This window comes from Felis catus, chromosome A1 (assembly GCF_018350175.1).
Source record: "Felis catus isolate Fca126 chromosome A1, F.catus_Fca126_mat1.0, whole genome shotgun sequence".
Lineage (NCBI taxonomy): Eukaryota > Metazoa > Chordata > Mammalia > Carnivora > Felidae > Felis > Felis catus.
The window spans coordinates 150,743,288-150,770,531 of NC_058368.1; the positions used below are offsets into that span (position 1 = coordinate 150,743,288).

Here is a 27,244-nt window from a genome sequence, read left to right on the forward strand (position 1 = left end):
TGATAATTATTGATGTTAGAAATGAAAGAGTAATGCATTTTAACCCCATACTGGCATAACTTGGGAGGATATTCAATACTGCTCTATAGGTAGTATGATATCCATCTTGCTGTCCAAGGTGGGAAAGGGGGGGTGGTTAGTTAGGAATAAATTTAGAAATTCATGCCAAAGCAGACAGTGGAAAATAGAATTCTATAACATCCACTGTGTGCAGAACACAAAGGCCAGTTATCAGAGGATTCTGAGCACACTTTTTAAAAATAGGCTTTAGGGGCACCTGGGTGGCTCAGTCAGTTGGACGTCCCACTTCGGCTCAGGTCATGATCTCAAGGTTCACGAGTTTGAGCCCTACGTCGGGCTGTGTTCTGACAGCCCAGAGCCTGGAGCCTGCTTGGGATTCTGTGTCTCCCTTTCTTTCTGCCCCTCCCCCAGCTTGTTCTCTCTCTCTCAAAAATAAATAAACATTAAAAAATACACTTCATTTTTAGAGCAGTTTTATATTTACAGAAAAATTGTAAAAGTATACTCCTCCCCTCCCTTCACTGTTTCCCCTATTATTAACACCTTGCAAAGGTGCGGTACATCTATTACAACAGTTAAAACCCATACAGATACATTACTGAATGCAGTATCTGGAGACAACAAGTTCAAGTATGTAAAAAAGAAAAGCTATTTGGGGCTAGTGAGTAATTAATAATAGGCATTTTGAAAATAATATTGGAAGAAGTAAAATATTATAAAGAGTTTGCTTATTCAAATGAAAGGGAATGAGATAGGGTTTTCTGGGTGCTTCTAAGAAAGAAGTTTCTTCACTTTTCTGTGGTAGCTTCCAAAAGCTAGCCTCTCTTTCTACAGTCATTTTGCCACCACAAAAGAAACTTTAAAAAAAATTTTTTTAATGTTTATTTATTTTTGAGAGAGAGTGAGAGAGAGAGAGAGAGAGAGAGTGAGAGAGAGAGAGAGAGCAGGGAGGCAGGGAGGTGCAGAAAGAGAGACAGAGACCTAGAATCCAAAGCCAGCTCCAGGTTCTGAGCTGTTAGCACAGAGCCTGACACAGGGCTCAGACACACATACCATGAGATCATGACCTGAGCCAAAGTCTGATGCTTAACCGACTGAGCCACCCAGTCACCCCAAAAAAGAAACTATCTTTAGGATGAAGATGACAATGTAGAAGGCAGAGAAGAGAGAACAAAATAAAACAAACTTCGTTTTGATATCCTGGAGTCACTGAATCAAACCAGTACTAAAACCCACAATTACTCTACAATCAGGTGAGCCAATAAATCCTCTTTACTATTGAAGTTAGTTTCAGTTGAATTTTCATTACTTGCAATAGGAAGAATTATAAATGATGTTGTATTAAATTATATTTAAGATAACCGCAGGATTGTGTTGTTTTTCTTCAGTGTTCCCATCAGACACTGTTATGGATGGATATGCAGACCAGGTGGGTGTTTACCTGACTGCTACAACCAAGATTCTGCAAACTGGTGGCAAACTAGGTAGACTGCAACTCATGTGCCAAAATTTCTTCCCTAATGGTTTTCATTTCTGCCTGGGAGTAGCTGTACTCACACAGGGTTGTTAGCTGAGCTGGGAAAGATCACCATGTCTGAGGGCACATTAGGAATGTGACCAAGGGCCCAAGATGCAAGGATATTTTGAACACTCTTCACCCCCACTTAACCTCACAAAATATATGAAAGAAGAGTGCTCATTGCCTAAATAATTTGGTACAAAAAGCTGAGGTGAACACATACAATGTGATACTTTTTTTGTAGAGTTAAAAACAAAATAAAAACATGGTTTTAACTAGTATTTACAAATGCATTGAACATACAAAGGAAACTAAAGGAATTATGACACAGGAGGTAGAAGGAGGGCTATTCCAGTTGGGAGATGGGTTGGTAGAGACCCACAAGGTTAATCACAAGTTTTCTGAATGGTCCTAACTTTGGTGTTGAGGAGGTATTCGCAAGAGGCTTATTACTTTATTGAAAATACAACACAAAACAAAGCATGAATTAAACGATAAAACTTTGAAAAACTACAGGGTAAATTTGTATAAAATATGTCAATATTTTTTGTTTCCCTTCTAGACTTAGAAAACATCAGAAAACTCAATAACAAAGGCCTAAGTCGGAGACCTACTTCCAAAGAACTTTTCAAATGACTTGTCATTTTGTGGTGTAACTCTGCTTTCTTTACCTACAGTTAAGGACCTTTGGTCTGCCTCTTTGCTTAAGGGTGAATGGGACAAGTAATGGTTAATAAAGTTAGGTTGGTTGAATCAAATCTACTCCTTTCTTTCCTGCTCTCTTGTCTCCCAGGGTGCCTAGGAATATATTTTCAGTGATACTTCACATTGCTCAGGCTTCCATAGCAAAATACCATAGACTGGGTGGTTTAAACAACAGAAATATATTTTCTCACAGTTTTGGAGGCTGGGAAGCCCAAGAATACTGTGCCAGCATGTTTGGTTTCTGGTGAGGACCTTATTTCTTCCTTGCAGACAACCACCTTCTTGATGTGTCCTCACATGGAGGAGAGTGAGAGCTCTCTGGTGTCTTTTCCTCTTATTAAGACACCAGTCCCATTGGATCAGGGCCTGCTCTCTGACTTCATCTAACCTTAATTACTTCCATAACAGCCCTATCTACAAATGCAGTCACATTTGGGGTTAGGGTTTTAAGTTGTAAATGTGGGTGGGACATAAACACTTAATATGTAACAGTGACCAATTCCCTGAAATCCTTTTTTCCCCCCTTGGGAAAACTACTTATCTGGTTATCTTAGTCCTTTAAGTTACAAGTATAAATAGCTTCTTCCTATTTTCATATACAAAGTCAGAGAACATTTTGAGAACAGCAGATTATCAGAATGAAGAATATGCTTGGGTCTCTCTGCCAATCTGGCCACCCTGGAGGTGACGCATAGATGTTGGTGTTGGTGGTCAGATGCTCTGCCCGTAGGTACAGACAGGGTCTATGAGGCAAAGACTCAAATAGAAACAGAATCTACAAAAAAAAAACTGTAACCACAAACCAAAGTCCACTTATCCACACATCTGCATGTGAGGATAGTAATCAATGTCAATAATATTTTCTTTTAATGTAACAGATAACTATATATGTACATTTGTACATACATACAAAGACATACACTTAGTCTGTTTCAGAAATCATTAATTTTCTCTTCAACTAATCACTCTTTCTCTGGCACCAAAATACCAAACCCCCTTTTATGAGGTACTAAGGCCCAAACAGGTTTTCCAAAACCCGATTTTTAGCGTTGTACTAAAATCTCATGTCTGAATATTCATAAAGTAACTTTCTGCATTTTAGGCAAGCAAATGGCAGGCTTGGGACTTATCTTTTGATAACCAAGTATGAAAATTACTCTCTCCATTTCATTTGTGAAATAGCTACTGTTCCTGTAAAGCTAACTTTTAATTTACTTATCAATGGTGAAGCCATTTTTCTATTCTGAATTAAGAATAAAGTTGTTGAACAAAAAAGGTGGATTCTTGCTGAGAAACGTAGGATGTACAGGAAAAACCTGCAGTGTGTTATGACTTCGTTTAACAACTAAATACTAACACAGTTTCAACAATAACTCTCATTAGAGGACTTTGCTTCTTTTGAAATACATATGAGAGGTTTGGATACTTTTCATATATAGCATTTGGGTTGGTTATTTTATTTCAAAAAATATTTACAGTTCAGGTACATTCAAATCCTTTAAAACCAGTATTTGAGAATGACAATAAAAATTTAATTAAGTTAAATGTAGACTATTTTCTCACTCGTGGCCTGCATCTATCAAAGTCTTAGCATGAATATGAGAACTTAAGATTGAGAGAACTGTTCTAGATATGTAATGGAGAAACTTTAAAGTCCTTTTCTGTACGTCTAGTTAATAGATGTGAACAATAGACTCATACCTGCAGCGCATGAATGGGGAAAGCGGCTTGTGCAGGGTGCAGGAACAGTATCACCGAAGGTCTTATGGGTCAGAAATGGAATTTTAAAATTACTCCACTGCTTCACAAGGAACCTGTATAAAGAATAAAGTCAGTACAATGTGCTCTGAGGCTAGGGAGCGAGTTAACCACCTGGTGGCAACTGCCTTCAAAAGCGGTGCAGAAGTGTTCTCGCTCTCTAATGTATTCCAAGGTTGGGGCATGGCATCCCCACCTACTGATCCTCAATTCTGATGAAAATACAACCAAAGGACTTTGCTGACCCTGAAACCGGCTTCTTTGGGTGGCCCCCAAGGTTAAAGTGGAAGGTTAAAGAAGTTCTAAGGCTAGACACCCATAAATAACGACTTGGGCCTCACAACTCAGCATTTTTGCAAACTGCGGCAGGCTGTCTTTGGTTTCTTAAGCCAGCGACAACTTTAGGCACCCTTAGTTTATGGAAATTGTCATAACCTCACCTCTAACTGACAATTGAGAATGGCTGAAATGGAATAGCACGATTATTTTTAAGGAGGTCAACTCTCTGTTTAACTCTGGGGGATCTCTTGTTCCTAACTCGTAAATTAGTAGTTATGTGTTAACACAAAAAGTGATTTAGAAAGGTCCTCCTTCACTAATAGGATTTGCTCAAATGCTTTACTTATGCCACACTGTAACAGTTAGTGCTTCAGTGGGGGTTAAGTAGGAATATTTGAAATTTTTCAGTGATTAACAAATCAAAGCCATTAAAGATTTTGGTTGTTTTTTGTGTATTTCTTGCTTTCAGGATTAGTATTAAATGGAAGGAATAAGATCCCTTTTAACTTGGAGGCAAGACTGAATTGATCTGATATGGACTGACTAAGGAAAAGATTTTTAGATACATCTCAATATACTGAAAATAAGATTAAGAAGAGGAATTTAAATTTCTTAAAAGGATGAAAAAATTTATATTTGCCTGGTAGTCATTATAAAATTATCCTCAGAGCAAAAATTTCAGGAAATAAACTATTTCATAAGAGTAACCATTAGTTACTAGTAAAATGAATAGCATAATCTAGTTTCTGGCAAAAGAGGCTAAGGCAGTTGGTATTTTCATGGGAAACTACTCATTTCTGGATTACAATTGAGTTTGGAGAGACCTTTGAAAAAGCAAAGTGCTTTCAACCATGCCTCGGTGTGTTATTTTGATTAAAAAAATAGCCCCTCAGGTAAAATTTAAATATACTTTCCAAAAAGTCATGTTATATGTTTTCTAGCAAATTCAAATAATTGCTCAGAAGTACACTCATCAGTTTTAGCAATTATTAGTAATAATGGCGATTAAATATATTTATATGAACAATGAGCACAATTATTTCCCTTTAAAATTTACTTTGTAATCAAGCAAGCATACTCTCCACCTGATAAACTGTGCACTGGTGAGTGAACATTTTTTCATTTAATATCCTTATTCGCATTTTTCTTGATGCTTATTTGTATATTTCTATTGATATAATAGTTTGCAAGAAAAAGAGCTCATGTCTGTGCCTGAAGGTGGAATCTTATGAATATGCAAATAATGTTTTGATGTGATGAAGTTTTTCTTTGGAATGGAATTGTGCCTCTTAAGTGATATTGAATATTAGCCATAGCTTAGGAAGGACATAAACCACGTGAAGACTTGAGGTTTTAAAGAAAAAAATATTTGAGAAATAGTTATAAAATTTCTAGTTATAAAATGCTGCATTGTTGAAGCTGGTCTTACTTTTGGTTAATGCTTTGTTGTAAAAAAAAATAACTCCATTTAATTTTTATCGTAGAGAGGGTTAGTGAACCAGTAATATGCAAAGATGTATGGATTATCTACCCTGTATGTTATAGTGCACTTCTTAAAATGCAAATTCGGGGGCACATCTATTAATAGTTTTAATTTAACTGGTATAGAGGCACCTGGGTGGCTCAGGTCATGATCTTGCAGTTTGTGAGTTTGAGTCCTGCATCAGGCCCTGCACTGACAGTGAGGAGCCTGCTTGGGATTCTCTTTCTCTGCCTCTCCCCTACTTGTGTGCGCTCTCTCTCAAAATAAATCAATAAACTTTTTAAAATATTTTTTTAATTAAAAAAAAATAAAAATTTAAAAACCTTAACTGGTATAACATAACCAGATGGTTTTTAAATGGCTTCTTTGATGAAATCTGCAGAATAAACTAGCTTTTCATGGTATGTTGTACTGTAAAAATATTCTACTGATGTTTAATTTCAACCCTAGACAAAAATTATGCAAACAAACCTATGGAAGTATTAGGTTGGGGACATAGCAAGATAGTAGCATTGGCTTTTGAAATTATATCAGTGTCTAAAGAGGCTGACTGTGTGTTTTCTATTTAGTGTTAGACTGGCCTTCAGCTCCAAACACCAAACCAATGGTTCTCAAACTTTGGCCAGTAGTATCAAAACATTATCCAAAACACCTAGAGATCTTGATAAAAATACAAAAACTTAAGCCCTATTTTAATTTAATAAGCACACATTATTGTGCTCTTTTTTGCCTGCCTGAGATTCTGATATACACCAAATTTGGGGAACCACTACACTAAAATAAACTTTAAAGAAAATATTAGGATAGTAAAAGGAAGCCTATGATAGTAAAAGGAGGTCAACCAGTTCTAAAATATTTGAAGTTTGACTATAGCTAAATAACATGATATTTTTAAAGGACAGAAAAGTATAGGAATTTTATGAGGGAACGAATGAAGTTGTCTCTGTCTCTCACTTTAAGACTCTGAAGGGGTGCCTGGGAGGCTCAGTCAGATTAAGCATCTGGACTTTGGCTCAGATCATGATCTCCCAGTTCGTGGGTTTGAGCCCCATTCTGGGCTGTGTGCTGACAGCTCAGAGCCTGGAGCCAGCTTCAGATTCGGTGTCTCCCTCTTTCTCTGCCTCTCCTCTGCTTGTACTCTGTCTCTCTCTCTCTCAAAAATAAATAAACATTAAAAAATTACAATAAAGAATTTGGAAATAAGATTGCCCTCTGAGGGGCGCGGGGGGGACTCAATCTGTTAAGTATCTGACCCTTGATTTCAGCTGGAGTCATGATTTCTTGGTTCATGGGTTAGAGCCCCACATTGGGCTGTAGGCTGACAGCTCACCTGGAGCCTGCTTCAGATTCTGTGTCTCCCTCTCTCTCTGCCCCTCCCCTGCTCATGCTCTTTCTCTCTCTCAAAAATAAATAAGCATTAAAAAAATTAAAATGAAATAAAATAAAGAATTTAGAAATAAGACTGCCCTCTGAGGGGTGCCCGGGGGACCCAGTCTGTTAAGTATATGATCCTTGATTTCATCTGGGGGCATGACGTCCTGGTTCGTGGGTTGGAGCCCCACACTGGGTTCTGCACTAACAATGTCGAGCCTGCTTGGGATTCTCTCTCTCTCCCTGTTTCTTCTGCTCCTTCCCCATTCCCACTGTGTTTGTCTCTCTCTCTCTCAAAGAAAATAAACTTCAATAAAAAAAAAAAAAAAGATTTCTCTCTGAGATTTAAACTAACACAAATTTACAATTAAAGAAGGAGATCAGGCTACCATAAGTAATCCAAGATACTATGTCAAAAGGTGAGACAGAAATATGGAACATTCTGAAAACACGGATCAGTATAAATTCAAACATGAATGTAATTAAAAAACATGAAATTCTGTCAATAATATTTCACTCCTTCTAAGGAAAGGCAGGTTAAAACGAAGAATGGACTAAAGATATTCAGATGTCACACACATAAGAAGATGCTCAACAACATTTGTCACTATTGAAATGCAAATTAAACAGCAATGAGATACTACTAAACACCGATTAGGATGGCTAAGATCCAAAACACTGACAATATCAATTACTGGTGAAGATGTAGAACAGGAATTCACAACACAAAATGGCAGAGCCACTTTGGAAATCAGTTTGGCAGTTTAGTACAAAGCTAAACATAGTCTCGCCAGTTTATTACAAAGCTAAACATAGTCTCGCCATACAATTCAGTAAACCATGCTTCTTACTCAACTGATTTGATGTTCATACAAATATCTATATGTGAATGTTTATTCATAATCACAAAGAAGTTGAAGCCACAAGATGTCCTTCAATAGTTAATGGATAAAGAAACTGATGTACATTCATAAAATGAAATACTATTCAACAATAAAGAGAAACGAACTGTCAAGCCATGCAAAGACAAAGATGAATCTTAAATGCATATTGTTAAGTGAAAGAATTCATTCTGAAAAGGCAACCTGTATGATTCCATTTACATAACTTTCTGGAAAGGGCTAAACTATACAAATAGTGAAAAGCTCAGTGGTTGCCAGCAGTTTGAGAGGAGAGAAGGTTGATTAAGAGAAGCACAAGGGAATTTTAAGGTAGTGAAACTCTTCTGTATGCTATTGGAATAGTAGTTATGTGATACCATGCATGTGGTGAAACCCACAGAACTTTATAGCACAAAGAATGAACCTTAATATATGCAAATTTTAAAATACCATTCAGGAAGTTAAGGGATCCCACCATGGGATGCAGACCACGACATAATCTAATTGCACTACAAATGTATGAAACATTACCACTAAAGGCAGTTGGGGAATAAGTTGCAGACCTAAGGAACTTTGGAACTGAGTTTGTAAAACCAAAGGCAAAAACAACTATGCATAAACACTGTATTCTAGTTGATCAAGTTGTTTTCTATGGTGGTATGGGTTAAAATTATGAAAACACTATACCAGTATACTGGATTGAAAAATTAAGTAATGGATGATGGATGGTGGGAGCCAGGTTTCTCATCGTTGCAGTGAGAAATAGCAGATTACCAAGGAGAAAAGGCTAGAATGACCCATATTACAATAAATAAGGGTTGGCAAGTTCAATATGAACAATGTTCAGTTTAATATATAGATGGATACATATAGAGATATTTATAGATATGTACATATACCCAGGTTAGTATACACACATATATTTCCTTGTTCTGTTAGCTAAGAGAATCTAGAAGCAAGGACACTGCAGCAGAAATGAGTACATGTAGAAACTAGATCTTGGTTTTTAATACCACTCCAATAAAAGGAAGCAAGTCTCCTTGCAGAAATAGTCAGTTCTAGAACTGGGGCAGGAAATATCGAATGAACCTGGAGCATCTTATAGTCCCAAAAAGCAAAGAAGTTCTGAAAAAAGAAAAGTAGAACTAAAAAAACATAATAAGCATATGTCAAGAAACACAAAATCTAAATGAAAAATGGCCAAACTGGAAAAATTTGAGCAACGAAATAAATATAATAGTATTGGATTATAACAGACAGTATAAAATAAATAGCCATGAGTCCATCTAGATATAGATATATAACTATATATGATGAAATATTTGAAAAACAAAAAAATAAATAATAAGTAGGAGGAAGTAGCTAAGTCTCCTGTGCAGAATTCCAAATAATTTATGTAGATACTCACCCTTTAAGGAGAGAGAGCTTAGCACCCCACACTATAAGTGTGGGCTATAGTGACTTCCTTACAGAGTGAAGCATGGAAAGGGGGGGAAAGAGTAACTTTAGAGTACAGAAACCTGACAAACATCCCTTTAGCCAGATGATCAAGGTCAGCATCAATAGGGATTATACTGACATTACGTATCCTTGATAGGATGTGATGAGAATGACACTTCCCCTCTGTTGTCTTTTCCTTCAAAACCATAATCCCAGTCTAATCATGAGAAAAATATCAGACAAATTCCAATTAACAGACATTCTACAAAACAGCTGACCAGTACTCTACAAAATTGTCAATGTTATCAAAACCAAGGAAACCCTAAAAAAAACTGTCACAGCCAACAAAAACCTAAGGAGACATGACAAATAAATGCAGTGTGGTATCCTGGAACAGAAAAAGGATGTTGGATCAAAACTAATGAAATCTTAATAAAGTATGGGCTTTTGTTAATAATATGGTATCAATATTTATTCATTAATTACATGAAATGTACCTACTATAAAATATTAGTAATTAAGAAAATTGTGTGTGGGGTATTTGGGGATTCTCTATACTACCTTCATAACTCTTTTTGTAAACCTAAAACCGTTCCAAAATTAAAAAGTTCATATATTTAAAAACAACATGGACTCTGGAATAAAAAATAAAATAGCAATAATCAGATCCTATTCACATCACCTTTTATTAAAGGTTTGGGGAACCCAAGGACAGGGCAGATAACCTCATACTGAATTTTCCCATTCCACTCTGCCCTTCTAACTAGTCATCTTCTCTTTCTCCCCTACTTCATTCTCTGCTGTCTCTCCAGCCACAAGTTCTTGTTCATTTCTAAGGCAGAGCCATTCATTTGTGTGGTTGTATCCTTTTTGCCTGCTAATCTTTGACCTCAGGATCTCACTTCCATCTTAAAAAAGACACTACATTGACCAAGGCAACTCTACTGCCCCAGAAGCTTCTTTACCTTTTCTCTGCTGCCTACAAAGCCTACTCCAACCAGCCCACTATGTAAACATATTCTTTCTTCTGATTATCTTTAACACATTAATTTACACTTTTATTTTACATTGATTATATTTCTGTCATGTTTTCTTGAGATTATAGCCTACTTCTATTTCTTGGATAACAGTGCATTGAGTCATTTGTTTTCTGTTTATTCCTTTATAAAAATTTACTTCTAAGTAGTCTATCTTTCATTTTGCAATAGTTTACTAATTAGAAGAACTGTATTAACTAAAACTAAAACAAACATATTTCCATTTTGCATATTTCAAGTAGGAAGCTCTAGCTTAGGAGGGGTTCTTTAATATATACACTCTCCCAGAAACTAGGTCCCTTATTCCAGGCAGAAAGTCAGTTTCTTCATTGGTGTAGACTAGGCTATAGTAACAAAAAGACTCTGAAATTTTCTTGAATATACTCAAATTTGCTGAAGCACAGTATTTCTTTTTTATATAACAGACCAGGGCAGTTGCTCAGAATGGCAGGATGGCTCTACATGTATTTATGAAGGATTCTAGGCTACTTCCACCTTCTGGATCCACTTTCCCCTAATGCCTCCTCATCCTCTGCATCCAGATGGTAGAAAGGAAAAGTACATGGTGCAGCATGGGCCCAACCTGGGAGTGATACCTATTTCTTTCACTCAAGTTCCATTGGCTAACCTATCTGCATGATGGGGTAGGAAATGTCTTTCCTTTTGCCCTGAAGGAAAGAATAATGGAAATCCAGTAGTCTCCTCTCCATCTGGGTAGAAAAGTTTGTTCTATTTAGCAAAGTTTGTTCAGTAGAAACCAGAGCTGGATGGTCACAAGGGCCACATAGTTGAGAATGTGCTTGAAATCAGCAGGGCAGTAGAGGTTCTCTATTGGTGAGTTCCATTAAGCATTTGTGAGAAAGACTGGAAGACTTTGATACCACATTTGCCATGTCATTCCTCATTGAAGAAAAGAAGAAATGTCTCGGATTCATCAATGCAGCGATATCAGAGCTGACGAGGCAGCAATTGTTCCACTTCCCTTATAGATAGAAGTCCATTCAAAAACATAGCTTTACTTCCAGTTGTATCTCTTCCAACGAGAGAAGGTAATAAATCAGTTATGTAAGGTGCTCTGCTACTTCCAGTGGGTGGCTCAATCCTACTTGGATTTTGAAGGGAGGAGGAGCACCTACCATATGTAAACAATATTACATCATTTGGCTTTTATTTTCTCTTAAAATCACTTATGTAGGTTTCTTTTTTTTTTTTTTTTTTTTTTTAGATAGAGGGAAAGTGTGAGCAAGTGAGTTCAACTGGCATGGGGCAGAGGGAAGGAGAAAGAAAGTGAAAGAAAGAGAGAGAGAGAGAGAGAGAGAGAGAGAGAGAGAATATCTTGAGTAGGCTCCACACTCAGCACACAGCTCCATCTCATGACTGTGAGATCATGACCTGAGCTGAAACCAAAAATTGGAGGCTTAACCGACTGAGCATCCCAGGTGACCCTGCTTCTGTAGGTTTCTAACGTATATCTTTGTGTGCTTCATGAAGAATATCCTTAACTTCTTTATGGGGGCCCCTTCCTAAAAATGTAGCTTCATATTATGCTTCAAAGACAAAATACTTTTAGAATCCTTTTCCCTTTTAAAGTCCCCTTTGCAGCTAATTCATAAACCATCAAAAATATCAGTGGTATTAGTTTATTTTTAAACCTTAATTTTTACCCAAAATAGCTTTAGTTGGCTTGACCAGTCAAATCTAATGTGATTTCAAATGATTCCTGGTTCTTTCAAAATATTAAATCCATGAATTGACACCTTTGAAGTTATTTAAAGAAGTTTGCCACAGGCTTTGAAATTCTAAAAACAGTTCCAAAATATTTCAAGTAGTACAACAACTTTGGACTGTCTCACTTCTTAAGGGGAAAGCTCTGAATGAAAACGTTTACTTGATGCGAAGTTCTGGTAAACTTGATTTTAAAACAACAAAATGAACATTACTTTAGAGTGAACTTAAATAAAGAAGTAAATAGTCAACCTATCTAGTGTGAAAAGTAAAGCAGTTATACAGATAATTTCTTTTACTAATCACGGCTATTTATGCTTATTTATTTTATATTTTTCATTGGAGTCCTATATGAACAGTTTAAAATATAAAATAGATTTATCAGCCTTATTATAGAGAAATAGTAGTCTCCTGCCTTCTCTCTTCCTGTTCTATTTCCTCTTTCCCAGAAGTACTTCCAACATTTTTGGTTGATGTTTTGCTATTTACCTCCATGTCTCCAAAAAGCATGCTGCATAGCCTCGTCTTGTTTTCAGTTTGGGGTATTACCTATAGATCTAGTGCAACAGAAGTAGAAGTTCTAGCTCACTACTTTCCTCATGCTCCTATAACACATGCACAACTTTCACTTCCTTATTCTCCATATATATTTCTAGCTCAATTTTGTGCTGACATTATTATTACTATGGAAATATTATTCATAGCTGTGCTATGTAGTAAATCAGGATTCCTTTCCCTTTCCTGTACAACTTTTGAATTAGTCATTTTGTGCTGTTTTCCTAGTTTTCTCTGGCTTATTTATCACTGATTCAAGTCCAAACTCTATGTCAATTGCCTAAATTTCTCTCAAGTACGTTAAGATGCTAGAAATATTCTACCAATTTTATTCTGCATTCTCAATTTCATCTTACAAAAGAAATCTTTCTTGAAGTCTTCTGAATTTTCCCATTCTGGTTGTGGTTTTCTCAATCCTGCATTATGGTTGTTTGGGATCTTCTTCTACCATAATTTTTGGTTTTTCTTTGCCTTACTCTGCTAATTCTTCTATATTCTCCCTCTTAATTTTTTCTTCTTTCTGATGGAGCAAATCCTCAGGCATTCTTCTGAGAAAAGGCACACGGGAAATAATTGAGATCTTACATGTCTGAAAATACCTTTATTTTGTCCTAAATTGATAGTTTTCTAAGTATAGAATTAAAGTGTAGAAATCATTTTGCTTCATAATCTTGAAGACATTGCTCTATTGCCTTCAAGATTTAAGTAGTGCTATTTAGAAATTAAATGCCTTCTTCCTCTCTGATCTTCAGTTTGTGACATGCCCCTTCTGGAAGCTTATCAGACCTCTCTGTGGTCCACAGTTTTCTGACAGTCTGGTGTGGATTTATCTTCATTTTCCTGGCATTCATTCAATTATTTAAATCTAGAAAATTAAGTGTTTTAAGTATGAATAATTGTCTTGTGTTATATACCTCTAGTGATTCCCTCTCCTCCTGTGGTATGTAGAATTCTACACTGGCCCCCAGGATCTCCACTCAATAGTATACACGCCTTTATATCTCCTTGAGTATAGATAGAACTTTTAAGTTACTTCTAGCCAAAAGAGTATGGCAAAGGAGATGAAATTTCACCCCCTCCCCATGATTATGCAATGTTATATAGCAAAGCAAAGTGATTTGGCAAATGTAATGTAGATCCCTAATCAGCTGACTTTAAATTAATCAAAAGATTATGCTAGGTGAGGCTGACTTGGCAGGTGAGCCTTTTAAAGGAGAGTCTAGAGGTAAAAGTCTCTTTTCTGCTGGCCTTGAAAAAGCACACTGCCAGGGGTTCCAATGCTATAATGAAATGAATTCTGACAAAGAACATATGAGCCTCTGAAGAGAACCCAGCCCTCACCTATCATTTGTTACAGCCTTGTGTGGCCATGAGCAGAACACCTAGTTAACAGTACCTGGTTTCCTAATCCATGAAAACTGTGGGATAATAAATGTAAGTTGTGTTAAGGTGCTATGTTCATGGTAATTTGTTATGCAGCGATAGAAGTCTAATAGAAATCCCCCTTCCCCCACCCCTATTTGTTTCTTTCTGTTCTCAATATTATCTGGATTTAGGGTTTCCTGGGCTAGTCTTTTTTTTTTTTTTTCATCTGTTCTTCTGTTTTACTTTATGGGAAATGTCTTCAGAAATTTTTATCTTCTAATTCTTCTGATCTGTTTTTTCATCTGCTATTATACGTATGTGTGTGTGTGTGTGTGTGTGTGTGTGTGTGTGTGTATTTAACTCCAATAGCTTATTTTGTTCTCTGAATGTTTTAATTTTGTTATAGTATCCTATTCTTGTTTCATGATTGCAATATCTTTTTTTTTAACACCTTTAAGGATATTAATGATGTGATTTAAGTTTTTTTTGTTTGTTTGTTTGTTTTTGGAGTTTGATTCTCCAGGTAGGGCATGTATTTCCTCTAAGATGCTTTCATCTGTTTGCTTTATTTTGGTCTCTTTACCTTTCAAGTTAAAGATTTCTCTCAGATCATAAAGATAACAGGCATCTGTGTGTCAAGAGGTGTTGGGGTAGAAGTGGGAAAGTAACTTCCCAACAGTTTTACTTGAGGGTGATCTGGCTTGGCTTTTTACTTGAAGAGCCTAGAATGTCAGTATCTTTAAACCTTTTCTTCTGAGCTTATCAGACTGTGTAGGGAAAGATCTTCCAATCTCCTAGTTGAAGTTAAAAGTCTGTCAACTACTATTTTGGAAGGTAAAGAGAGTTAGGGTTTTCAGCATTTAGCATGCATATTTCTACTTATTTCCCCCACTTTCAGTATCCTGTCCTTACCTTCAACCCCACCTAGCCAAGAGCCTACGTCTCACCCTCCTCAGAGACTAGATCTCTAGTCCTCTGCCAGGGTTGGGATGGGGGGTTGGTCTGGGGAGGAGAGGGGGCAGCACTTTCTTGGATGCTGGGAATTGGGGACATAGTTAATGGATCTGACTGCTTTTTAACTTTGAGTGTATCCTCCTATTTTACCCACCTTCCTTCAAGCCCCATTTCCAGAGACATCTAGTATTGCCAGTCTCTACTGTAAAATTAAGTTAGTTGACAGTTTTCTCTTTGCCAGCTTTGGATCTGTATTCTCAGGTCCATTAAGTTCTCTTTACCGCTCATCCACTTGCTTTCTAGCCTCTAGGTTGTTTGCTTATTTGCTTGCTTGTTCTTTGTTGTTGTTGTTCTGTTCTTCTGTTCTCCCTGTCCTTATTGGTTTGTGCTTCCGAGAAGTTTCTTAGTGCCATTTCTAGGGTTTGGGACGAAAATAAGAGTAGATGTATATATTCAACTTGTCATGTTTACTAGTAAGTCTGTTTACATTTTCCTGGGAAAATTTTATGGTTTGGTGGGGAGAAGATATTCCAGATAATTGCTCTACTGAAAAACAAACACACCAAAGACCCACGTGCTTAGTCTTTTGTGGGATCTAAGAAAGTACATTTCTTTTCTCCCTCAAAGCTTTGATTCAGGTCGGTAAATTGATTAAACAATTTTAGAGAATGGTTCTTTCCTCTGGGGAGATAAAGAACATTTATTTGTCAATAAATATATGGGCTCTGAAAAAAGTAAATGCCTTTTCATTGATAATTAATTTTTCATGCTCACATAAAACCAGCAACTTCACTCACCAAGAGATTATTTTGGAACACTGCTGCTTGAAGCTGAGGTTTCTCTCTGTTAAGCACTGGCTTTATTCCATTGTTGACAGCCCAGTCCATCAAACCAGAAGAGCTTCTGAGAAAGTGATGAAGAACCGGCATTGCCTTTATTTTGCTTTTAGTATTTGTTCACACAGCAACTACCCAAAACAAAATTGGAGCCAATTTGTAGTTGTAAAAGAATATTCGTAAATTAAAGAACTATCTCCCTAAAAATGTAGTCGTACGTATTTGACAAGTATAAGGTTGAGAACATCACCAAAAAGAGGATCACGTTTGACATTTAAAAATCTTTTGTCTCTAGGGGCATTTTAACATCTGTTGGATTCTCTCAACATTCCTAACCTTGGCAGAAATGGCACTGCAATATTTGTTTTTATTTTAAGAACTCTTATGAAATTCACTTCCCTGAGCAAGGTGTCCCAATAGTGTACCCGAGGGATTTTTTTCTCTAAGTCATAAATCTCCTATGTCTCTGAGGAACGTGACCTCCTCAGATAAGCCTTTCCTGCTCACCCTATCCCAAATAGTCTCTTGTCTGCAGCCTATAACTCTCTCTTTCGTTTTCTTTATAACACCGATTGGTATCTGAAATTACACTACTTATTATCTGCCTACATTTAACTGTGTAAATACCCCAACTAGAGGTAAACTCCACTAAGACAGGGGGCTTGTTTGTTCTGTTCTCTGCTGGACCCCCACCTCTGTACAGAAGCCTTTGTACTTTCTTCTTCGGCTCCAGCTTTCCCCCTAGCTTTTCACATTACTTGCTTCTTCACATTCTTCCTGCCCCAGTGCAAATATCACCTTCTCAGAGAGACCTCCCTGACCACTCTGTCTAAAGTTGATCTCTCCTAATTACTGTCTGTTTTCATCAGGGCCTTCGGTTGCAAGCAATCAAAGATGACTTCAGTTGGTTGAGCAGAAAAGGAGTTTAATAAAATGATATTTTGTGGCTTACTGAATTGTTGAAAGGGCTGGAGAGCTAGGCTTGAGTTAAGCTTCCAGACTGGCATCCAAAATTATGTTGCAGAACGGATTTGATAAAGGAGTAATTCCAGCCACTAAGGACAAGTGGACTCTTATGCCATGTATTACCTTGTAGCCCCAGCTACTATTACAAGAAAGAAGGAGAGGGAGGAAGAGAAATTACCTGAATTATCCTTTTTTGCATCACTAGCATCTGATTCAAATGCTCACATGGGTGTATCTAATTGTGGAACTCAAGTCATGACTATGCTCTAGTCCAGACCCAAAGGGGTACATTATAAACTATAAACTGTAGGGGGAGCTAATCTTTACCTAACACTAAACCTCAAACTGTGGAGCATTCACAAAGCTTTGAAAAGTTTTCAGATGTGTCCATCATAGTTTCATACCCAGCCTGCTTTATCTGGCAAAACTCTATCAATAGCTCATAAGATAAGTGGAGGGCAAGAATGCTTTACCCAGATTCATTTCTACACCTGCCCAGTGCATCATGCTGGTTTTTCTGACCTGAAAACCTGGGCCCCATATTTTCCACCTCTCCTGAACATCTGAGCCCATATCACTGGCAGTCAGATATAGATCATAGAAAAATCCTTACAAATTTGGGGATCCAGAAAATGATGGGAATCCTGAGATGGGTAATCACCTTACAAACAAACGTGAAATGCACCCATTTCAACCAAATCATGGTATTGTGACTGCTCAGACAAGTGAAATCTCACGTTTAGTATCATCCTCAGTGAAACCCTCTGGATATACCCATGTGTGTGCAAGCATGTGTAGGCAGACTGAGATCCACACGGCAATCATGACATTTCTTCCCAGAAAGTCAATTTTACTAATAGCAAGTCAATTCAAGCACTGTTTTCTTGTAAAAGAAACATGGGCCTATTATGGGGAGGCGTATAACAATTACTCAAATTTTCAAAGAAAACAACCACAGTATTTTAAAGACACTTCAGACTTGCTGGTTCAGGTTACCTTTAACAGTTGCCCTATTCTCTTCCACAACTCGTGTAATTCTATTGATGAAGTTCTGCTACCCCAAACTTCCTCCTGTACCACCAGTTAGGGGGTACTTTGATGGAAAATGACAAGAAAACTGCTCTGAACCCACTTCAAATACCAATTATCTGGCTTTGAATACAGTTTGCACAACTACGTACAATAGTCTTCCTTTTTATCTTTTAGGGGCTAGAACTATCACCATGAAAGATCATTTGAAGGTGATATTTGGCAGATATCACTCAAGGCTGGTAACATCCAGAATTCTCTACTAAAGTTTATATGGTCACAAATTCCTGGGTCAAGAAACTGCTACCAAAATAACTTAGGCAAAAAAGGAAATGAAGCTTTCCTTGGTCACTCTCCTACCTACTTTTCTCTACATATCCAGAACAAGGTAACCACAAACTTTCTACTCTGGTGTCACATTCTGGTATGCCCTCACAAAATTCTCCATGCTCTAAAATTACCTCTCACCTTTAATTGTTCCTCCTTGGTATATTACCCTGAATCCTTACCATAAACAATAAAAATCAGCTATTACTAATTAATATCCACCTAGAACAAAGAATCAAGAAAATTAATTATTCATCCAAAGTAATTCATACCAAAATAAGACTGGCTGATAAGTTGCTTAGGTTTTGAAAGTAGAATAGTTATCCAAATTAGCTCATTCAGTAGGGTGGGTATTAGGTCTGTTTTGTTGACTCTCACGACTCTAACAAACACAGTGCCTGAGAAGAAATGAGTACTAAATGCTAAATATTGGTTGATTGGGAGAATACTTGGCGGGGGGTGGGGGTGGGGGGTGCCTGGGTGGCTCAGTCAGCTGAGCATTTGATTTGATTTCAGCTCAGGTCATGATCTCACAGTTTGTGAGACTGAGCCCTGCATCAGGCTCTGCACTGACAGTGTGCAGAGCCTGCTTGGGATTCTCTCTCCTCTCTCTGCCCCTCTACAGTCTCAAAATAAATAAATAAACATAAAAAAAAAAGAATATTTGGGGATGGCAGCTTTGAGTAAGGAAAACATTTTAGTGCCCCTGTTTTTCTTCAAATGCCTACATCCCTACTTAATTTTGACAGGCAGAAAAATAAGACCAGTGTTTTGGGTTTTTTTTTTCTTTGCTACTTGTAGCTAAAAATTTGCTTGCACATCAGCACATCATCTATATTATTGTATAATAACAAATACATGGTAGGGTTGTTTGTAAAGTTTGGGTTGGGGGGGCAGGCTTAACTTAGAATTTCTCCTTCCTACAAAAGATGTTTAAAAAATTTCCTTCTAGAGCTTTTGGGCACATACCCTAATAAAAGAGTAAGCCGATGAGCAGGGAATTCCAATGCGATCCTCTATAGCACTTAGCATTGACAGAATTGAATGTAGGAGACAATGTGTAGCATGCAGAGTTGGAATAAAAGTCCAAGGGTCTGATTCAGACTCAGCCAGCTGTGTGATCCCATGCAAGTCATTTAACTGCTTACATGGGTTATTTTCTCCCACTATATCCAAATTTTTTTTTTTTTTTAGTTTTATTTTTGAGAGGCAGACAGAGACAGAGAGCGTGTGGGGGAGGGGCAGAGAGAGAGGGAGACAGAGAATCGGACGCAGGTTCCAGGCTCTGAGCTGTCAGCACAGAGCCAGATGCGGGGCCTGAACTCACGAATTGTGAAATCATGACCTGAGCCCAGGTCAGATGCTCGACCAACTGAGCCACCCAGGCGCCCCTCACTATTTCCATATCTTACCCCAAACCTGCTAACCTGTGAAGCTTAAAATTTTTAATTAAAGTTGCAAAGTAGTCCCTCTTGTCAGCAGGGATTTGATCCAAGACCCCCAGCAGATTCCTGAAAGCATGGATAGTATGGGACCCTACAGATACTATGTTTCTTCCTATACATACATACCTATGACAAAATTTAATTTATAAATTAGACACAGTAAGAGATTAAGAGCAATAACTAAAAGTATAATTGAACAATTATAACGTACTCTAGTAGAAGTGATTTGAACGTGGTCTCTTTCTCTCTCCCTTTCTCGGAATACCTTATTGTACTTACCCTCCTTGTGATGATGTGAGATGACAGAATGCTGACAGATGAGATGACGTGAGATGAGTGACGTAGGCACTGCGACCGTAAAGTTAGGCTGTTTTTGACCTTCCACTGATTTGTCACAAGGAGGATCATCCGCTTCCAGCCTACTTGTGGTTCACTACGGGTAAGTGAAACCACAGAAAGTGAAACTGTGGGTAAGGGGAGACAACTTCACAAATCTGTTTTCAGGGAAAATAAAAATGTCAACAATGACACCAATTATAGAGGTTATAAGTGTGTTACATTTCCAGAAGGAGATTTAAGATGCAATATATAAAATATCAGTTATGTAGCTGCAATGAACAATACAAGAATGTAATCCTACTATATTTTTAAGTGAGTTCATCCATGCAACTAGTAAAAGCTAAACACAGACTATAACATGGCCTCATGCTTAAGGGGAAATGCATAATAATGCCCACTGGGGAAATAGAACAATGGAGATGTAACTCTAAGAGTGATCCTGCTTACCAGGCTTTTCCTGTCCACCTTCTGCCTTTTGTCATCCTCTTCTTCTGGGGGTACACTTTTACTGGCAAGGAGTATAAAAAGCCATTACAAAAAGAAACTGGTAAAGTGATAAAGTATTGACCCAGTGGGCAAGGAAATGAATTATATAACTATAGAATGGTGTGTGGGAAAATATGTACAGACAAGAGATGAATAAAAAGAGGCACTGTACATGTTATTAACTTGGACAGGAATAAAAGAAAAGGATCTTATCATCTCACTTTTTCTCTGCCTTATTTTTCTGGATAGATTTGACAGCACGGAATTCCTCAGTGACTTTCCCTTCTTTGTTTTACATCTTTTGGTTCATCTTTCTTCCCTTCCTCTCACAGTTTTCAAGCCCCAATCTTAAACTTAAAAAGAGAGAGAGAGAGAGAGAGAGAGAGAGAGAGAGAGAGAGAGAGAGAGAGAAAATAAAAGAAAAAGGAAGAAAAACCCTGGACCTGGAGCTTGCTTACTTCGGAGGAGTCTCAGTTTCTCTGCCCTGTGATTCTGCATCTGTAAAGTGGGAATAATAAAGCTTGTCCCAGCCACGAAACAGGAACATGTGATTAAGAAGCAGAAGGACATTAGCAAAAATCAACCTCTCAAGCGTCATCATTGCTGATATTTCTCCTCTGACATCAGTTCTTATGCGGGAGAAGCCTTGGTGGTTCGGCACCTTCGAGGCCCGTGCCTTTTCTTCCCACAGCCACCACCACCCTTTACTCACTCCATAAACACTGTTTTACTTGCCTATGCTGGCGTCCCATTTTATTCTTTCTGTTTCTCTCACATTTTTCGTTGAAAGGAATTAATAGCTCATCAATATCTATAATCCATTTATCTATGATTTTTAAAAACACATAAAATCTTAATCCTGTGCCAGATTAAAATGCCAATTCGAATTCTTCCTTAAATTGGAACCATGGGACATTTTCTTTAAAAACCTATTAATCATATTTATCAATAAGAAAGCTTACTTTTAATATTCTTTTATATCCACTACAGTTAATGATATCTTTTTTGCTCTCTCTGACCCTTTTTTGAAACTGCCCTTTAAAAAGTCCCCACGGTATTCACAGAAATAAGGTAAGGAGGACAAATCCCACAACTCCTAAAAATTTATGTAGGGAACAATTTTTTCTGACACTGTCCACACCACATGAATACCAGAAAACCTTGTTCCCTTTCATACCTACACCCTGAAGAAGAAAATAAAAAGTTCGATTCCCACATTATTCAAGAATATAAATTTTCTTGTGGGATTTGGAATTTTGTAACACCTGCTGCAACACAGTCCACACTTTTCCTTGTTTAAATCTTTACAATTATTGTTTTTAAGAAAGTAAACAAAGCAAATGGTAACATTGGACTGTAGTTCTCTAATGCAAAATTATAGATCTCAGAGGGTCTTTTAAGTATGCCTTACCTAGTTGCTGTTTGTTTATTTTTTATACAAAATTTTTAAGTTTATTTATTTTGAGAAAGAGAGAGAGAGAAAGAGAAAGACTGCACACTAATGGGGGAGGAGCAGAGAGAGAGGGAGACAGAAAATCCCAAGCAAGCTCTGTACTGACAGTGGAGACTGGATCCCACGAACCAGTGAGATCATGACCTGATCCGAAATCAAGACTTGGACGCACAATCCACTGAGCCACCCAGGCATCCCTCTAGTTGCTTTTCTTATCAAACATACCTAAATGTTTGTAGCGTATGAATATTTTACAGCAAACCTATCAGAATGTCTGAGTACAGAGTTAAGTCAATAGTTTGCAAACATCCCTTTGTTTCTTTATATGCATTTAGCTACTGATATATCTTTTGCAATGAATGAAGCAGACCTGAGCACATACAATAAAGGAAAGCAAAAATTACCAGGTTTGGACTTCACTTCACGGCCAGAAAGATTCTGTTGAGTCTGCCAGCAGGAGATCTTGCGTATTAATACTCTACCTGGAAGAGCTGACATGTTGAAAATGAGATTAACACCTTCCTGTTTTACATTAACTAAGGCTAAAGTGTCATTTGCCTTATCAGGAGAAAAAATTCAACACTGAAATGATAGGGTTGCCAGCAAAGTATGGTTTTAAGCAAATGTTAAAATACTAAGTGGGATTTTGTGGTGGTGGTGGTGGTGGTGAGTCTTGGAAGATAAATACCTCATTCAAATAAAAGCCAAAATAATCAGGATGACTCCAGGACTAACTACAAACAGATGTAGCACAGGAACTCCTTTTCAGGCCAGCACTAATTGACATTTGGCTCACGGTAAACAACTTGTCAGAGCACTTAAAAAAATAAATAAATAAATGAATGCCGGATGTCAACGAGTACTGATGCCTCGGTATTTGTTGCCAATTCCAAACCAGCCTAGAAGGAGAAGAGCTAATATAAATGATTTATTTGTTCAGATATAAGATAGCACTTTTTAATTCCCTCACTTCACAATCCATCTAGTTATGTATTTACTAAAGATGAGCACTTAGATGAAAAAATATTAAAAATTCTAATGTGAGGAAGTCTCAGAATCATTGTCAAATACAAGTGGAAATGGGGTGGGAGAAGTGGGCCAGGAGTGGCTTGATTTCCCCACCTCCAGAAGTACCCCCGACAGGAATGGGTGGGCTTCTGTCGGGCTGGGAAGGCTTGGCGGTCATCCACCGTTCATCATCCTCAGGTGATGGCTCCCTTCTACTGTGCCAGACACTCTTCTAGGAGCGGCAGGAGTCCAGAAAGGAGGACATCTTTGTCCTCCAAGCCCCATAGCCTAATTTTGCAGACAGGCACTAACACTAGCTGGAGTATAACGTGAACTCGGATCGGAGCAGAGGCAGAAGACCTGAAATGGGAAGTGGCGAGAGGGACGGAGAAGAAATCTCCTGGGAGGATCTGGGACTATTTCCCGGAGGAGATATGGTGTGAGCTGGATCCTGTAGGAGGAAGAGGATTTTAACAGGGGGCAGGAGAAACTGGTGGAGAGGCCTTTCTAGGTAGAATGGGCCAATTCATTATATTTTGGCACCATGATCACAAAGAGCATTATGGTTAAACAGACACCTAAAATACATCAATGGAAAATATGTTATTGCAGAAAACGCTGTCAGCAATCCACTTAAAAAAGAAAAAAAATACTACCTATACATGTGTACTGAATATACAAATGGTAACAGAAAGGGGAAAAAATGAGACTTTATTCCGCCCGCTAAATGTCTATTATTCACACCCTGCGAATAAAATATACCAGTAGCTATTGTTTCTATTCATTTCGGAGCTTCTAATTGCAGCTATCTTAGGGGGTCTCAAGGAGAAGGAGGGGGGGAGGAATGAAAATGCATGAGATTTTCAGGAATGCCAACAATGTGAAGTTGGAATCCCGATCCAACTACTTTCATTCATTGTTCCAAAGGTGACACTGGTCCTTGTGTTCAAAGGCAGCTGGAGTTTTAAGGTAGCACAAAGGAAGGCAACTTAATGTCTCCTTCAGGAGAAGCTGCAGAGGGCTGTGCTGGTGGGGACAATGATAGTAGCAAAAACAGCAGTAAGAGAAAAAGGAGTGGGGGTGGGGTGGAGTGGGGAAGGAGTCCTGCTAACTGGGAATGAGGTAGGAGGAAGAGGCGGAGGTAACCTGCACAGGTGCTTGAAGCGGATTTGTAAGTGACACAGACCCAGGGACAACAGAAGCAGTGAGGCAGGGTGCGGGAACAGATCTGGGGAGCTCCCAGGGATAATGGAGAGCACACGTTGCATCATCAGGATCACTGAGACCCGAATCCTCTGGGGAAGTCATGTCTTTTTTGTACTAAATGTTTTGAAGCTGAGCTTGGGGGTGGAGTGAAAGAGGAGGGGAAAATCACGGGGAAAAATTAAACAGTCTGAAAGGAGTGTAAGATTATGAAGATAAATGTTTACCTCTCTGCTGCATTGTATCTCTTGAAATAAAACTGTTTTTGAATAGTGCTGCATCCGTACGGCAAGAATGTGGGCATTGTGAACAAATTGACTGTCTCAGATGATTTGACACATTTTGATTTCTGCTTAGGAAAATATCTGTTAATCCTATTAGAAAGAGAAGGAGAGGGTCCTGAGTAGGAATGTGAGAGATCAAATCACTTACCATCTTGCTCACACTCTCCCAGTGCCAAGGTCTTAAAGTCTCAGCATTTCCACAGACCTGGCGCCTCATCCCTGCCCCGCTTGGCATTGCATCAAAACCCCGTCTCCGCTGCCCCATCCTCACCATGGCACTAAAATCAAGACAAGATTGGATGGCTGCCTTGTCCCTGGCAAACGAAAGCAGAAAAGACCTTGTTTTCTGCCTTCTTTTCATGCAATTTTCCTTCTTTTCCTCCATCCTCCCTTCTATTCTCCTTTGTTTCTTCTCCCTCCCTCCTTCCCTCCCTTTCTTCTTTACAGGGTTTGCTGTTTGCTAATATCCAACTCCAGACCATTCTTTGTATTTGGCAAAGAAAGCAGTTTTATTGTTTGGTAACTCCAGGGGGGATATGGTGTCTATGATGTTGTCTAGGCCAAGCCTCCCCCAGGAGGGTTAACTACCTCTAGCTTACTCTCCAAGGGGGGAAGGATGGCAACCACACACTTGAGGTACCAGCCATCCCATTTTGCCAGAAAGTGGATCTGGGCACTGGCGCCCAGGACCACTACACCTCACAATGGTGTATCTCAGTGTTGTAATGCAACTTACTGGGACCAGTTATCTGGAATCTGAATCTATACAGTACAAATTAGGAATAAGGGAAACAGAAGACATTTTCCCCCAACTACTTCCTGCAAAAGGTTCTTTTTGGAGCAACACCCAAGTCTGATCAAAGGATCTGTTCATCTGTCTCAAGAGCCAACGCTGGAGCCCAGCATGTAGCTAAAAATATGCACTCACCGTCCCAGAAAATTGTATTCATTAGACTCTACCTACAGGTCCTCACCCAGAATCTGCTCTGTGCCAAAGCAGCGTGCTGCTGTTAATCCTCCTTTATAGATTAGGCAGTAAAATAAAGAGGGTGGGGCTGAAATGCAGGGGAAGTCTGCACACGTGTTTGGAAAGGAAGAAAAGGAAAAGCACAGGGATTTCTTGTTCTCTCCTTCATGTTCTGAGTTGCCAGGGTTGTCCAGACACCACTGAGAGATGCAGGGCTTTTTCACATTTACAGTATTTTCACTTCTGCAGGGTTAGCGCTACATGAAAAATGGGAATTTAGAGACAGATCAAACAAATGCTTTTCAAACTGTGGCACATTATTATTTTTGGACACCCCCCCCCCCGCCTTCTTTGTATGCCAGGGAGGAAATAATAATTGCAGCTGACATTACTGAGCACTTACTATGTGCCAAGCACTGTGGCAAGCATGTTATGCAGTTCCTTCTTCTAAGACACCTGGAAGGTAGGTCCTTCTGTCACCATCACTTTGCAGAGGATGACATTAAGGCTGTGGAAAGGTGACATAACTTGATCAAGTATGTGGCAAAGCTGGGATTTGAACCCAAGGCTTCTAAAAGTCTTGCTCTTGACATCCATGCCTTAATGCGATCTCTAAAAACTTCCTGTAAAAATATGTTTTACGGCTTTCATTTAAGATTTTGGTGACTGCACCTTAATAACAATTATGTTATTATCTTCCTCTTTATGATCTTCTGCCATCAAACGGTAGGGTTCTCTGAAGGCAGGGACTGTATCTCCCTCACCTCTGCAACCCTTAAAACAAAGTATCTCGGACAGAATAGGAGCTAGAGAATCATTTGTTGAAATGCACTTTAGATTACCTCTGTATCTAAATACAGCCCATCTAAACAAGTCCATTTCCCAAACACTGGGGTTTTCCTGTTCTTTGTAGCCATCCTCTTCTTGTTTTGTTTTCAAAAGGTTGATTTTGAACTGGAGGGACATTGCAGTTGTCTTGTCACTTAGCGTGATTTGAAAGTGAGAGTCTGTGTAGTGCTTTAGCCTGCCCTCAGCAATCAGGCCTCACACTCACAAGGCTCTGATTGTAGGAGTTGCCTTATTTGCATTGATGAGGATGAGCCAGCTGCTAGAGCATACAGAACTGCACCTGACACAATCACCGAGTTCAGGATTAGCGCGGGGAATCAGGAATCCACTGCGCTGCATGGCAATCTCAGACCTACATTAGAGTCACTCATGCAAAATGACCCAAATTTGCAATGAGCACAATTAGCAATCCAAAGATGCATGTTAATTTGGGGGCCGATATTTTCCTACATTTGCCTAAATTAAAAATAATAAATATACTCTTTCCTAGTTGAGTCTGGGCATGAAAATAATTCAGGGGATTGTGAGTTTGTAAAAAATGTGTAAACCCTGGAAAATGTGGATTTCTTTGGGTAACTAGCCACCCCCCCACCCCACCCCACACACACCCAAGGTATTAAGTTTGGCATCAAATATGGTAAGATCTTTGTGGTGTCATGCTCTTTTTTGAATCAATAGAAAACAGCTATTTATAAGGATAAAAATCCTAAAAATAGCAATAGCTGTAATACGTGGAAAAGGAAAGTCGAAGCTCTAAAAAGGGGATTTGATATTTTATATTATGTATTAATATTTCTGAGGCTATGTTTGGGTCACACATAAGCACAGATATACTCAGTGATTTCAGGATTTTCTAAAAGTGCAAGAGATTATGTTGAATTTTTATTAAACAGAGTCTATAAATCAAATGGAACATTCTCAAACCCTGAACTGTGTTTCCATATGCCTGTAGTCTATAG

At 38.4% G+C, this 27,244-nt stretch overlaps 1 protein-coding gene and 1 long non-coding RNA gene across 2 annotated transcripts in view; both read right to left on the reverse strand.

Moving 5' to 3' along the window:
* Window positions 1–14,336: 14,336 nt before the first annotated feature.
* LOC123379046 lies at window positions 14,337–18,305 on the reverse strand. The gene is made up of 2 exons (XR_006583003.1): window positions 15,891–18,305; window positions 14,337–15,508 (listed from the first exon to the last, which is right to left on the reverse strand). It is a non-coding gene; the product is annotated as an uncharacterized LOC123379046 (long non-coding RNA).
* Window positions 18,306–19,668: 1,363 nt separating this feature from the next.
* LOC123379049 overlaps window positions 19,669–27,244 on the reverse strand; it is a 79,938-nt gene continuing 72,362 nt past the window's right edge. Inside the window, exons 5-8 of the transcript XR_006583010.1 lie at window positions 25,840–25,944; window positions 22,379–25,693; window positions 20,483–20,543; window positions 19,669–20,160 (exon numbers count right to left, since the gene is read on the reverse strand). The gene's annotated coding sequence lies outside the window, so the exon portion shown is untranslated. The remainder of the gene's footprint in view (window positions 20,161–20,482; window positions 20,544–22,378; window positions 25,694–25,839; window positions 25,945–27,244) is intronic.